The following is a 15,436-nucleotide window of genomic DNA, read 5'->3' as shown; positions in this document are numbered from 1 at the left end:
GATGACATTCAGGACATCAAAGGTAATACGACAACAGCTCTGATGGCCACTCCAGAAAAAAAGTTCCAAAATTGCTTTGAAGGGTGGACTAGGCGCTGGCATCGGTGCATAGCTTCCCAAAGGGAGTACTTCGAAGGTGACTGTAGTGATATTCATCAATGAGGTATGTGCACTTTTTCTAGGATGAGTTCATGAACTTAATTGTCAGACCTCATATGTCATCATTTCTTCCTTAAAAAAATTTCCACTTTTAGAATATTACATATCAAGAGAAGGAAACAAACAAACAAGCAAACAAAAACAGGCCATTCAAGACCTCTCCATAAAGGAAAAGAATAAAAATAGAAGTTGACTTGTTGGCTCATGTTTTTCTTAGCATATTTCATACGGGAAATACTTTGAAATTGACTTGCCATATATTCACTCAATAGTTTTAATTAAAATTCATGTCAAAACTAAAAGATAACTTTTCAGTAAGAATAAATTATATTGGGAAGGATGCAAACAAATTTAATTTATAAGAAATAGATAACATGTTCTCTAACCTAAGTTGCTAAAGCCCTTGTTAAAAAAATAATCGGTCAAATTCAATTCAAATCTTTCAATTCCAATTGAGAGTGGAATTCTTTAAAATAGTGGTTCTCAAATTTTGGTGTGGATAAAGTACCATCGCCAAACATTCTTCTTCAGTAGGTTCAGTGTATAGCTTGGGAATCTACATTTATGATTCTGAGGCAAATAGTCTTTTGACCATAGTATTTAGTAGTGGGAAAAAATATTCAAAAGTGATTGATGATTAGTCGATGATGGCTGGAAAATAGTATATACGGGAAAAGACTGATGTGCTTGGTTAATCTGAAGCAAAGAAGGTTAAAGAGTTACAGCTTTCTTTCTAAGAGTTAATTTAAGGAACTAGGATACAGAAAATCAGTCACCAGTTAATTGTTACATTTTCAAAGAAAAGGGTAAAAAGGAAATAGGTTTAAATTGCAGTGAGTCATCTTAGGGTTACACTGTAAATACATTTTCCCAGCATCGTTTCTCTCTTACCTGAACCTCATCCAATTCCACTCCACTTCACTTGATTCCTAAAGAACCTCTGCCAAAGTTTTCTTTGCTGCAAACACACCCTTAGGACTCATTTTTCTTAACTTGTTTTTCTCTATAATCTTTCCCTCCACCAAAGTGATTTCTATTAAAACAATTTATAGTGAGATAATTATATTTGAAACTCTTTTTTCTTTCAGAGAAAGCTATAAACTGCAGATATTCTTTTTGTTTAAGTTCTTTAATTGCTTTTATTAGTCACTTATTGACAATGACAAAGATTTTTGTATGATTCAGGAGCCCTTCAATTCAGTTAAAACAGGGATTTTTCTCCTCTTGCTTTCAGTTCCTGATTACGTACTTCAGAATGTCCCCATTGGTCACAGTTATCCAGAAAAATTCTTCAATCTATTTTCTTTCATGTGTTTTTAGAAAGAACTCAAACTCAAATATTTTTTAAAAAAGGCATGTGGGGGCTGTGAGATGGAGATAAATATAACAGAGTCTCATATTTTGTTCTTCTGCTTGTATTCTCTCTCTCTCTCTCTCTCTCTCTCTCTCTCTCTCTCTCTCTCTCTCTCTCTCTCTCTCATCTCAATAGTTTCTATTTCCAATATTGCGGTCTATTTGTATTCTGTATCTGGATAAACCCAAGTGTATTTTAGAGTTGTTTACAGATTTTTGACTCCTTTATTTTCCAGGATGTTATTGTTGATCATAGGAGTGGAAAGGAAGTGTAAGCAACTGTTGGGAAGTAATTTATAATGTTTTATTTGTAACAAAAATAATATTTTATTTTATGAAGAAAATTGACACAAGAAAGTCTATCTGTTCTGAACTGTTTCAACAATCAAATAATAACTTCTAGATTAGTCATGTTTCAATGGAGATTATGGAAAGTGGGAAGTATAATAATTCTACTAACATACTTCTAATTTTTGCTCATGTTATGAATCATATTTTGCCTCTAAAGTCTATCTGCCTGAAATGAGATATATTTTTGCTTGCATTAAGCAAAGTTTGTAAAACTAGATAAAAAAAAAATAATCATTATTGTCTATTAATACATTTCAGTAATTCCCTCCACCCCCCCAATTACATTTGTTTGCTGTGATTTACAGGCCATGTCCTTACCGACAGGGTCAAGAAGTCGACCTGTGTCATCAGAGTGTGTATTAGGATGTTTCCAACTACAAGTAACAGAATTTCCAACCAAAGGTGTCTTAATCAATGAAGACGTTTATTATGTCCCAGGGAAGTAAGTCCCAGAGCAGGCTGATTCAGCAGCTAAAGCATCCTATGAAAGCTGTGGACGGTTTGCAGCTTTCTGCTCCACCATCAGAGCTTGCTGGTCTTTAAGCTGTTCTCCTAAATGAAAAAAAGGCTCCAGAGCTGCTGATACTGTGTCATACAACTGTGACCAAAGGTAGGGAGGGGGCACTAACTCCCCTTCCATCCCTTGAATAGAGAAGTAAAGCCATTCTTAGGAGCTCTCACCTTCATCCTGTCAGCAGACTGACTCCCTTGCAGATCCCATAAGCAGGTGACTAGCCCAGGTCCTTGCTAAGTGCGGTGCAGTCGGTGTCTGGCATTTTCAGCCTCCAAGGTTGGAGGTGGTTTCATAGAAGACAAAAACTGGAATAGCAATAAACAGAGGCGGGGGGAAATCACTATGGTGATATTTTTTACCATTCCTAAAGCCTTCGGAGGTGTCTGAAAATGGTAATCTGAAATTTTATGCTGACTTTGATAAATGAGTTCTATTCCTTATTCTAAACTTTGATAAACGTGTTTTCTTTTTTGAAATTTACACATTGATTCAGAATGGGAATTGCTTCTATACCAAGTACGTATTTTCTTCTATTGATCTTGTTTAATAGATTTACATAACATCTTTATTCTAAAGTATTCAATTTCCTAAATAGCAAATTTTTCTATTTTAATAATGAAAGAGAAGAAACAGACAAAGGAGTATGAGTTATAATGTGGAAAGTAAGGAGAGGATAGGAATTGCAGGGGAAAAAGGGAGGGGTGGAGGAGAATGAGCAGTGACTAATCTGGATGGTCTAATGTGCGAGTTCAGTTAAGTAGGTCACTTGCCACTTGGAATGATGGGCAGGAGAAGCCATTAACACACTAGAGCAAACAGAAGGCAAGGGGGAGGAAGTCAAGTCCTTTTCAAGCATGCATTCTGAAGGTTAGAATCCTTCCGTCCTAACCACTCTGCAGGTGTGTCCCTGAAAATGCACGTTCATTAGAAGGTGGCACTCCTTTTTTTTCCCCCTCACTTAAAGATAATTTGCTTAACAATGATGTTTAAAATAATCCATTAAATATTTAAGGATCTTAATTTCTCTCAGCAATAATTAACACAAGGTTAGAATAAATCAACAACATTTTTAGGCTCTGAGTTTCAAAGGGCCAGACCTTACCCATGATTGGGGCTTTATAAAGATTTATTCCTCTATGTAAAATCTAAGCCCACTTTATAGAAAAAAGCTCACCTAAACCCACTAATATTTTTTGGATTTATTTTAGGATTAAGAGGTTTTTCTTCCTACCTTCCATTTCATCAGGTTCTTTATTGCCTTTTCTAGTTTTCCCTCTTTCTACTTTTTTTCAGGTATAATAATCACCGGAAATATGATAGGTTCTTTTTAATATTTTATCAGTCTTGAATAATACTCATGAGAGAATCTTGTTGAAATTCTCTTTGTTGTGATAGCTATTCTTTATGTTAAATAGGTTCCTGTATTACTTTTAATCATATTTATTATAAAATTAAAGATTTAGAAAAACAATACAACACAAATGTATACCCTAATGAGTTATTTTAAGGCAAACATTCTCATAGCCAACACCCAAATCAAGAAACAGAATCTTCCACCTATTCCAGAAGCTCTCCATGTGTCTCGTCTTAATTTGAAACTCCCTCCCTCTCCACAAAGTACCCGCAATCCTGATTTCCAGTAATCATTTCCATGTGTTTCTTTATAGTTAGACGACCCCAGTGCTCTTCCACAGACACTGTGTTTTGCCCATTAAAATGTTTTTTGGATATGTCTTTTAAATCTCTCTCATTCTACAGGCTCACTCTTCCACTCTCTCTCTTTCTTATTATTTATCTATTGAAGAACCTAAGCTGTTTGACTTACATAGCGTTTCCCACAACCTGGAGTTTGCTGTTTTCATACTCACGGTGCATTGTGGCATGTGCCTCTATCCTCAGTATTTCCTGCAAACTGGCAGCTGAATTCAGAGGCTTCAGTGGCCTTGGGTTTTATCCCTTTGGGCAGGAATATGGGTTGTGTTGTGTTCTTTTGGAGGAATGTAATTTCTCTTTTTGTGGTATTACTAACTGTTGAAGTCTAGATCCATTAATTAACTGGGGGTTACCAAGTGGTGATATTCAAATTCCACTATGTCTTTTTCACTTATTAGTTGGAATCCTTTTATAAGGAGACACAGCTCCTCATCTACTATGTGGTTACCCAGCGGTACAGTTCATACAAAAAAAGCAGGATAAGTGCTTGGTTCTTTCCCTCTATTTACTAGTTTTCAAGATAATAAATTGGTTCCTTATTCTCCCCTAAAGATAACCAATTTTTCATTTTAAAAAATATTATCATTAACTCATGATTTCAACATATTTGATAAGTTTTCAATCAATAGCAACTTTTTTTTTTTTAAGCTCAAATTGTCATATGTTTGGCCAGTAGGATTCTTTTCAGGTTGGCTTCTGCGCCCTTTTGAAATACACTAGAAATTTCTGATAACTTCCTTGATATTTAATATCAAATGTCCAGGTTCATTTTGTACATGTCCTGCCACAGACATGCAATCAGTCATGTTTCCAAAAATCCTGATTTCTTTTACAATTTCAAGACCACAATCTGGGTACTAAGCTTATTGCCACTGGGTTGATGATTGTTTTGGGGCCTTTTCAGTGGCATAGCTAGGAAATCTACCTATCTATTGATAAGTATACATGTAGATATAATATTACAGATAAAATACCTGATGATTATACTGGTATTTCCAATGAAAATTCAGGACTATGGGGGTTTTTATTTAGCCTTTTCTGTACTTTTACTACAACTATATCTCTTTTCCTTCATAACAAGATTTCTGGTTCTCAGGGATACATTAGATGACAAAATTAGAATATTTCATAATTAGTCATTTACATTATTCCATATGGTACAAACAAGCTCAGAATAACAATATACATTTTACCACCAGCAATATAATTACAGAGAACAGCTTAAAATATTTTTCATATGCTCTTTCCACTCCCACCATGTTTTTTATAGTTGTACTATATTGACATCACCTGAGAATATAGCCTTTATATACCACATTCTCTTTTAACTCATTAAATATTAGTTCTTCAGATAACTATGCTTTAATTTATATCACCAGTCTTTATATTGATGTCTCTTTAATCATTTTGACTGTCTAAAATTCATCTTTTCAAGTTTCTTTAGGAATGGCTAATGAAAACAATATTCTCTGAGTTCTTCCCTATTGACAAAGGTTGTTCTGTGACTTTTACAATTGAAAGTCAGTTTGTCAGGATATAAAATCCTTGGTTCACGTTTTACTCCTTGTGTCTCTTAAATATGTTATTCCGTAAAGTATAGCTGTCCAAAAAAACTTTTCTTACCTATAAGTCATTTGCTGATTTTGACAGGATATTCCATGGAATATTTTTTTTCTTTAAAGTTTATTCATTTTATTAGAAATATGTCTTGGTGTTGATTATTCTGGGTCAATATTCTCAGCTATATAGTGTGGTTTTTCAATATGTAGTTTCATATTGTTTTATTTAAAGACAGTTCCCTTTAATTATAGTTTTCAGTATTTGTTTTGTCGCTTTGTTTAGCATTTCTTCTTTAAGGATTTTGGTAATTTGCAGTTGAATTGTCTTTGTCAATCTTCAATATTTTTTACTTTCTCTCAAATGTTTTCTACTTTTTCCTTTTTATTTTAAAAATTTCCTTCTTTTTATCTTTTCTCTTCAGGCACAATCTGTTCTGTTATGTTTGCTCTGTATTCTTTCTAGTTTAGTGTCACTTTTGAAATGACTTTTCTTTTTGTAATGTCCAATTGTCTCCTGAATTCCACTACCTCGGTGGCAGAGTTTTAAATTTTCTGAGTTTTTAAATTTTTGATTAATGTTTTCATTTCATGTCCTGTATCATTTTTTACAATGTTTTTTTAACTTCTTTGGAGATAGAAGATTACAGTTTTGATTCTTTCTGTGAACAGTTTTTTGTTTTTGTTTTTGGTATAAGGATATTATTCTGTTCGTTATTTTTCTTAGAAATAACTTTGCAAGATATTTGGCTTCAATATTTTATGTTTCTCATTTTGATGTGAAAAAGGTTTTCCAAAACTTTTAGTAGGCGATATGGTTTTGAGTAGCTTTTCTAACTTCATAAGCTCCCTCTTCTGTTGTTTTCATGTACTGTTAAGAGGAGTCAGCTTGGTTTGTGAGATTTCCTGGTTCTGTTCCCTTCCCTGACTTTTATCGGGGCCTTCTCTATCTGTTGTTGTATTCTCTTTGTCCAGCTCAGTTTTCATACCAATCTCTTAATTTCTCTTCAGTGTGACCCTCTGTCCTGGAAGAGAGCTCTGGCAGGTCAGTCTCTAGAGAGAGTTCACAGGCCTAGACTGCTTAGGCACCCTCAGTTTTTGTCACAGACTCTTGCACTCACCATTGACTGGATGGGCAAAACCTACCCATCTGCTTTCCAGTAAATAGTCATTGCTATTCGGGGCATCTCCCCTTCTCAAGTCTGTCAAAGTCTGTCAAGCTTCGCTGCTTCTCTCTGCCTTTCCTGCTCAGCTGCTCATAGGATTCAGGTCTTCTGGCTATTGATGGTTTGCCCTAACTCACATGTATTTTGAAGTTTGTGTGGATGCCTTGTAACCTAGTGTCAGTATAACTGTTGTCCATGGGTTTTTTATTTTGCTACGTTGTTGCTCTGTGTTTTTATATTGAGATTTGAATTCAAAATTACACTGCTGCTGTAGTCATCTTCCCAGAAACCACACCATAGGTTTAAAATATTCTCTTCTTTAAGTAGAATCCACAGTTTCACAAATATTGGAAAGGGTAAACTGCTAATAACTTTCTAAGCTTTGATAATTTTGTTTTAAGTTCAACAAGGTTTCGGGAATGTATTCTCCTTATAAGTTATAAAACCCTCTGAGAACTTTAGAGTAGCGTATTTTTACTCTACTCCTGATACAATTAAAAAGAGAAAATTTCTGTGTCCTCAAACCAGTTAAAGAAATTAGGAGTTCTAAGTATTAATGGAATCCAAGTTTATATAAAACTTTGGTACAAAGCAGATTATAAACTGACTATTATAAAAAGAAGAACCTTATTGTAATAGAGGAGGTGTTGTTTACACAGTGTTTTCACATATATTATCTCATTTCATCCTCAAAATGATGAAATGAGATAATATATGTGAGTCCATATTATGAGTCCATTCTTCTGGAGAAGAAATTGAGCTTAGAGGACTTAAATGACTTGATATAAGATTTTAGCAGGGAGGACTTACTGCTTGCTCTTTCAGTGAGGGTCAGTTTTGGAGAGAATCTTGCACAGCGCGTGGGAGGAAGTGGAACCTGCTTAGCCAGCTCTGTCAGTCTCATATTTCCTGAAGACCCATGGGGTGACCCAGCTGAAGCAGGCAGACAGATCTCTCTCACAGTTTGGTTAAGAGCCTTGCCTCACTCCTTAGATACCGTAAGTGACAGAGCGACATTTGAACCTTGGTTTTCAGACTCTAGACCCTGTGGTTTGCTTTTTCTTATGAGCTAGTCAGCTTGAGCAGTGAGCTGTGTGTGACCCACATTACAGAGTAACTCCCTGTGGCCTCGCTATACCTTCATGTTTCTGGACATGAGTAGCTTGGATTCACGGTAGATGTGAAAGGACAGTGGCAAAGCATTTCTGGTGCTTGTCGCGGTGCCACTCCAATGCCAATTCCGAACAGCAGAGAGGAGAATCCTGTCCCATATCTCCAGGGACTCTTTCAGAAAACATTCTAATATTTTACTTTAAAATTCATGCAACTTTTAAATTCTTTTTTTTTAATTAAAGTTTATTGGGGTGACAATGGTTAGTAAAGTTACATAGGTTTCAAGTGTACAATTCTGTAATACATCATCTATACATCACATTGTGTGTTCACCACACAGGCAAATTTCAAATTCTACTTTGCAATATATCTGTGCTATTTGAATACAAAAGGAGTATTTTCCATACTTGCCAGCGAGTAAATTTGTTTTATACGGAGACCTAGACTATTTCTCCAGTAGCTTTTAGTACCTCCTGGCATATTACCATGTACTCCTAAAGTGCTCCCCGATTTGAAAGTGGGAGAGGAAATGGAAAGAAGTAAGCTGTGGTTCCATCATGGGAGTTTGAGGTTTTGCTAAATATCTGGACTTCAGTCTGTAGACAATGAGGAGCCAATGAAGCATTTCAAGAAGGAAAGTGACCTGATCAGTTTTGTGTTTTAGAGGAATGGCTTTGAACTTCTTGGATCATCATCTATAGTAAGAAATACATTTTACATGGCAATCATGCACAGATTTTATATATATGTAATATATACTCGCAAGCATGTGTGTGTGTGTGTGTGTGTGTGTGTGTGTGTGTGAGATGTGCCAATGAGTCGGCTCTAACTCCGGGCGACTCTAAGAATGAGTGATGTCCAGTGTCCTGTCCTTAACAGCCTTGCTCAGCTCCTGTAGACTCATACCTATGGCTTCTTTCATGGAGTCAATCCATCTCATACTTGGTTTTCCCCCTTTCCAGCTGCCTTCTATTTTCCCAGAACTATTGTCTTTTCCAAAGAATCCTGCCTTCTCCTGATGTGCCCAAAGTAAGATAGCTTCAGTTTTGTCATTTTTGCCTCCAGCGGTATTTCAGGCTTACTTTACTCCAGGACCCACTTGTTCACCTTTCTGGGGGGTCCAAGGTATCCATAGGGCTCTCCTCTGACTCCGTATTTCAAATGAATCAATGTCTTTCCTATCAGCCTGCTTTCCCATCCAACTTCACATCCGCACATAGTAGCTGCGAATATGAGGGTGTGGATGGTATTAGCCTTGGTCTCTAGTGACACATCTTCCCTTTTGGTGACCTTTCCTAATTCTTCAATCCCTGCCCTTCTCGTCTGAGCCTTCTCTTGATTTCTTGGCTGCAGTCTCCATTTGAATTGATGACCAAGGTAAGCAAATCGATTTTTTTTTTAAACAATTTCAATGTCTTCATTGTCTATGTTAAAGTTGTGTATTTCTTCTGTAGACATGATTTTTGTCTTCTTGATGTTCAAATGCAGTCCTGCTTTGGCACTTTCTTCTTTCACTTCCATCAGAAGTCACTTCAAATCATTGTCATTTTCTCTCTCTTGCTCTCTGTCTCTCTCTCTCTCTCCATATATATATAATAAAAATTTGATGAACCTTTACTTAGTCTCATACTTATCATTTTCGTTCTGGTCTATTTCATCCAGAAAAAGTTAATGCAATCCACTAAGTTGATTGCACAATCCCTAAAGCTTTGCACCGAACAGTTTTTTAAAAATTATTTTGGTGGCAGTATGGAGGAAGGATAGTGGAAGGGAAGCAGCAAGACCATTTAAACGCAGACAGGTCAGAGTAATTAGGGTACAAAAAGCAAGGCGGTGGCAATGGGGATGGAGCTAGAATCCACAGGAATTGGTTACCAATTGCCCACAAAAGTGATTCGGGGTTTCTGGCTTGAGCGAATGTCCATTCTATTTACTGAGAGTAGGAAAACAACAACAACAACAAAAAATACAAGTTTAGAAAGAAAAATAATGAATTTTGTAGGGAAGCAATTTTGAAGCACGTGCAAGACATGTTATGCGTACAACCATAGGAGAGTTGGCACTCAGGAAGGAGATGTGGGCGGGAGAGGAAGATTTGGGGCTCTTAAGGAAATAGGTCCTAATCGAAGCCAAGGGATGGGGCTATGATTGCCAAGGTGAGTGGGGAGAGTTAGAGGAGAAGAGGGCCAAGGGCAGAACCATGAAGAGCACCTTCACTTAAGAGGAGGACAGAAGAAACAACAGAAACTGAGAAGCAAACCAGGAGAGCAGAGTGTCACATAAGCCAAGGGAAAGAGGACTTTCAAGGAGAAAGTAATCAGCAGTGTCCAATGCCAGAGAAAAGTCTACTAAGATTTAGCAATTAAGAGGACACTGTATCTTGAGAAATTGCAACAAAAGGAGGGGGGTGATTTAGGCAAGGGGTTATTGGCAAAGGGTCATAAACAATGACACGTATGTCCGGGGAGGTGGGTGGGGAGGGGTACCCTGATCCCTGGCAGAGGGTCCAGGAGTAGATGAGGTTTGGCTGCTCCAGGGAGGTAGTTGGCACAGGAAAAGCTGTCAGGGAGTTGCAGAATTGCCTTTGTTCTGGGATTCAGGGACAAGTCACCAGTTTCCGGAAAGGAGGATGGTGAGAATGAGACAGGAGCTCAATCCTAAGGGAGTGGCAGTTCTAGCCAGGTCTCTAAGACTGCGACTGAGACAAAGGGATTAAGGCAGCTACCAACTCGGGTGTATATTATGTGGGCCAGACTCAAGACCTAGGGCAGAAGGCCACTGGAAAGCACCGATGTCTAAGCTCAGGGCAAAATGAGAAGTCAGGTGACTTAACTGCTGAGTCCTAGAGTGTTTAGGCAAGAAGTGCTTCCATTTCTCCAGCCTGGAAGGAATACTGAATTAAGGTGTGAGCTTGCAGGCAGGAGTCAAGCAGTTCCTGTTGCCAGAACAGGAATGGTTCAGAGGGTGGGGAGCAGTGGACAGAGGCAAATAATAAATAGAGTGGCTGCAGGCTAGCTGCCATCTCCAGATCACACTTCTCCCCTCCTTTAGTCAACTGCTGATATACTCGTACTCCTAAGTCCTTAAATACTCACTGAACTGGTTTTAACACCCTACTGCTCTCTCATTTTTTAAAAAGATTAAACTACTGTTGACATACAATGTTGTATTAATTTCAGCGGTACAACATAGTGTACTTTTACATGTATATACCTTACAATGTGATCACCATGGTAAGTCTAATAACCATCTGTACTGTACAAAGTTACTACGATATTCCTTGTGCTGTACTTGCTCTCTTATTTTTAATATAACAAAATCATCCTTCGCATTCATTTACTATTTTGCATGTTAGTCAATTTTATCTTTCTAAAAGTTATACTCTAACAGCCTGTATAACCCAAAATTAAAGAAAATATGACATTTGCTCTAACCATTAGAGATCACCTTCTTTCAAAAACACGACGGACACCTGCATAAATCTTTGAACTTCTGGACAAATATGCCATTTGTTGGTGATACCTTGATTTTAGGTGATATCTTCTCTTTAATTCAAGAAATATTTACTGAGAGCTTACTTTGGGCAAGAAGTCTACATCTATTAACAAAAAGAATGTTAAATTTGGCTGTTATTTAATAGTGCCTTGAATTTACTGTGAATTTAGTTCATTCACATAGCTGATCCTCCAGGTGTGTAGGAGGTATAACCACTTTGATTTAAACCTGTCAATTGTAAGTTTAATGAGCTGAGTTCTGGGTAGCATTAGGAATCCAAATATTAGTTTTCATATTCCAGGCTATTTTTAAGTACTGAAAAACTGTATTTGTGTTGGTACAATATCATTAGTTTAGTGTTTTTAGAAATCAGAAATCTAAATTATTTTTTAGAGAATTTTTCGAGAATTCACACAGTGAACTAATATTTCATATGGAAAAGAGCTGTACTCATTAAGAAGCATTTGAATGTTATTGGACAGAAGGAGGAAGGAAGGTTCCCAGAGCCCATTACCGCCATTTTTCCAGGAGCCCACATACCCTTTTCTCGGGGGCCAGATTCTCTCTCCTTTCCTCAGTACTACTCATTCTCTTGCAGCCCGCCCCTTCTCACATAGGATAATGTATTTCAAACAGGACCTTCTCCAAACATCCTACCTGAGAAGATTCAAGAAGTAGGAGAGGGTAATCTGTCTTGAACCTTAACCCTCTCTCAGATAGAGAACTCCTGCGGGCAAAGTGTGGGACATAATGAAAACTGCATGTATTGGATTGCTAGGGCTGCCATAACAAAGTACCACAGACTGGGTGGTTTAAACAACAGACATTTATTTCCTCTAGGTGGTGGAGACTAGAAGTCCAAGATCAAGATGTCAACAGGGTTTCTTCTGAGGCCTCTGCCCTTGGCTTGTTGATGGCTGACTTCTTCCTGTGTCTTCACATGGTCTTCCTTTTGTGTTGTCTCTGTCTTAATCTTTTCTTATAAGGATACCAATTGGGTTGAATTCAGGCCCAGTCATAAGACCTCATTTTAGCTTGGTTACTTGTTTGAAGATACTATCTCCAAATATAATCACATTTTGAGGTACTGGGGTTAAAGCTTCAACACACTAACTTTTTTTTGTGGGCGGGCGGGGAGACACAATTCAGCCCATAGCACCATATGTGCCTATTTCTTAAAAATCAAATACAGGCATTTATGTATTCTGCAAAACAAATGCCCAAATACCAGTATTACAAATAACATCACAGCTACTCCCATAATATAATGAGTTCAGTTACTTAATTATATTGTGGATAGATAGATTTTCTACTTTAGTGGCCCCTAGAAGAGGCTCAGAGGCTACCAATTTTATTTTTTAAAAATAATGGAACCTTAGTTTTTTATTTTACTGTGTAGTTACTGCTGCCCACTGTTTCATCTTGCCCGTGATTGTACGTCCTCAATGCACAGAAAACATTTGTTTGGAAAGCTAGTTTTAAAAGGGTAATAAAGGACTTCCATAAAAGAGGAGAGAAAGACAAGAAATCCTTGGTTTGGGATTCACTGGACTGACTGAAAGGAGACAACCCTCTCCCTCTTTGGGAAGTTTAGCACGAAGTAAGCCTGGCGGACCCGAATCAGCTCAAAGGGAAAACACAGGCTACACCCAGTAGAAATGGGACATGAACTCATTAGCTAAGCTCCAGTCTGATAAGGCCGCTTGCCAGCCAGGAAGTTCAGTTGTTACATAGTTGACAAGATGTCCCCAGTCCTTCCCCAGCTACCTACCCATACATAAATATGCACCACAGCACCAGAGCGGGGCTCTTTCTAGTCTGAATCCAGCTGTGCCAGTCCAAGTGGAGTCACGGACACTCCCTGGCTTCTGCGTCCTAGTTTCCCCTTCGCATTCATTCCAGGAAGCTGCTGTCGGTGGGGACCAGTGCCCTTGTATCCCATCCATGTTCGCTGACTGCCTGACTCATTCATTCGCCAAACTCTATGGACTCACCACCACACTCTTTGGCCAAGTCCTTTTCTGTCTCTGAGTTTCCGTTTAATTCACTCTGTAGATGTGGTTGTTCAGCAAGATGATCTCTACGATCCCTCTTCAAAGAGCCCTAACGTTATGAGTCAGTTTCACACGTTAATGCAGATTTTTAAAATCCTACTTATAGCTACACAAGAAACTAACTATCAATTCCATTGGCTAACAGGGAAAAAAAAAAGCACCCCTTTCTACCTGAGATTGTAAGGTTTATTTTAGATGGAAAATTGAAGCTCACCTCAACCATAAGTCTTCAGCTCATTGCCCTGCACCGCCTTGGGCCACTTTGTTTATGGAGGCAATTCTGAGATCACTCTTAAAACTGCACGGAAGTTGAAACATTCTTCATCAATTCAACATCGGCAGGTTCATCATGAGTTATCAGGCTAAATAACAACAAAAATAATTCTGAAAAACATAATTTAAAAATTCAAAATGACTCTCAGATGGCATCATCATCAACTTTTGATTTTTAGAATTAGAATCGCTAATGAATTGTTTTCTAATTCTCTTTTGTATGGTTCCATGGATATTTTCTTAAAACCTTCACAAAATGGCTTTATACTGTTTTCTCTTCTGGCCCACTCGTCACCCTAGTGCACCTGGCCTCCTACTCCCGGCTGACTCACGGCCCAGCCTGCTTACACACACTCAGTGACCTGCCACCCACTATCCACTCTCGCCTTTGTTCTCCCACAAATCCACCCACTCATCTTCTCTCCTTCACACAGATAGACAGACGTACTCACACTCCCCACTGCTCAGCAGCCAAAGCACAATAATGGCTTAGGGGGAAAAAAGAACAATTTTTCCAATGACCATTATGATTTTTTTTAAAATTAGTAAGCTATAGCCACAAATGAGTAGCTGATAAACAGTTCTTTTCTCATTAGTTTTTTCAAAATTCCCTCATACCCAATTGGATTTTCTATGTTTGAAAATGCTACCAAAATGTATGTGCACTTTTGAGTGTTGTAACTTTTTGCAGTGAAAACAGATGCCCTTATATTTTCTCCAAATTGAAATGTTTTATTCACATTTTGAAGTGAATGGGTGCCCCAACAAGACAATGGCTCACTCGGATGGATATTTGTAATCACAGTATCTGAGCTATAGCTGGAATCAACAGTCTGCCTGACAAGATTAATTGGCTGTGAATTATGCCAAAGAAATTCCAGAGCCAGCATCAGAAACAAGGGTCAGCCCACTCAACAAAGCCCTGCCAAGTCCTTCCCATTTTGTGCAGCTGGCTCCCGGGAAGCAGGGGAGGCCAGCCTCTGCTACTTGTGGGTGTTTTTAAGGCCACCAGAAAGGCCTTCCCCAAATCACCCTCACCCTGATACTGGTATACCTAAAATTTCAGCATTATAGAATCATTCCCAAACTTTCTCAGTATTTAAAGTATGAAGAATTAGAACGATATCGTTGGAGTTTCTTCCCATTCATGACAACTATTTTTATCTCTTCAAAGAGCTCAGATTACATGCCACATAATGTGAACAGAATCTATTCTGCAATATTACAAATCCACTCTTAGGAAATATGAGCCTAATGGGAAATATGAGCATAATAGTGGGTTTTAAGGAGTACACAATTGAATTTGTGTTATTTTGTTGTTGTTGTTGTTTGGCTTTGTCAGTATTATAATTGATGGGAACTCCTCAAAGGAAAGCTGGCACCATTTCTTCTCATTTATCTCTCCGAGGTATAGTACCATGCCTCACATATAGTGCCATTCAGTCCACGATCAGAAAATTGATTCCTATCTCTGGTAATTTCTCTTGTCAGCACTAAGCCTTAGGGCCCTTTTTAGTCTACTTTTTATCCCCCACTATTTTACTCTTCATTTTGAATACAACTATTCTTTCCTTTAAATTTCCACAATGCTGGATCTGTATTTATCACTTTTTCTCATGTATCGTATTTATGTATTTATGTATCCCTTATGTATTTGTCACTTTTTCTCATGTATCGTATTTAATCTTA

The 15,436-nt window shown here is 37.7% G+C and overlaps 1 protein-coding gene across 3 annotated transcripts in view; it reads right to left on the bottom strand.

Annotated features, from left to right (window-relative positions):
* Positions 1–15,436, bottom strand: part of NEMP2 (nuclear envelope integral membrane protein 2) — a 114,472-nt gene that overhangs the window by 32,153 nt on the left and 66,883 nt on the right. For all 3 annotated transcript variants that reach the window (XM_033111863.1, XM_033111864.1, XM_033111865.1), the window contains exons 3-4: positions 13,689–13,858; positions 2,545–2,682 (exon numbers count right to left, since the gene is read on the bottom strand). The gene's annotated coding sequence lies outside the window, so the exon portion shown is untranslated. The remainder of the gene's footprint in view (positions 1–2,544; positions 2,683–13,688; positions 13,859–15,436) is intronic.

The sequence above is a fragment of the Rhinolophus ferrumequinum genome, chromosome 8, assembly GCF_004115265.2.
Source record: "Rhinolophus ferrumequinum isolate MPI-CBG mRhiFer1 chromosome 8, mRhiFer1_v1.p, whole genome shotgun sequence".
In the NCBI taxonomy this organism is placed as follows: Eukaryota; Metazoa; Chordata; class Mammalia; order Chiroptera; family Rhinolophidae; genus Rhinolophus; species Rhinolophus ferrumequinum.
This window is presented reverse-complemented; position numbering and strand designations above follow the sequence as displayed.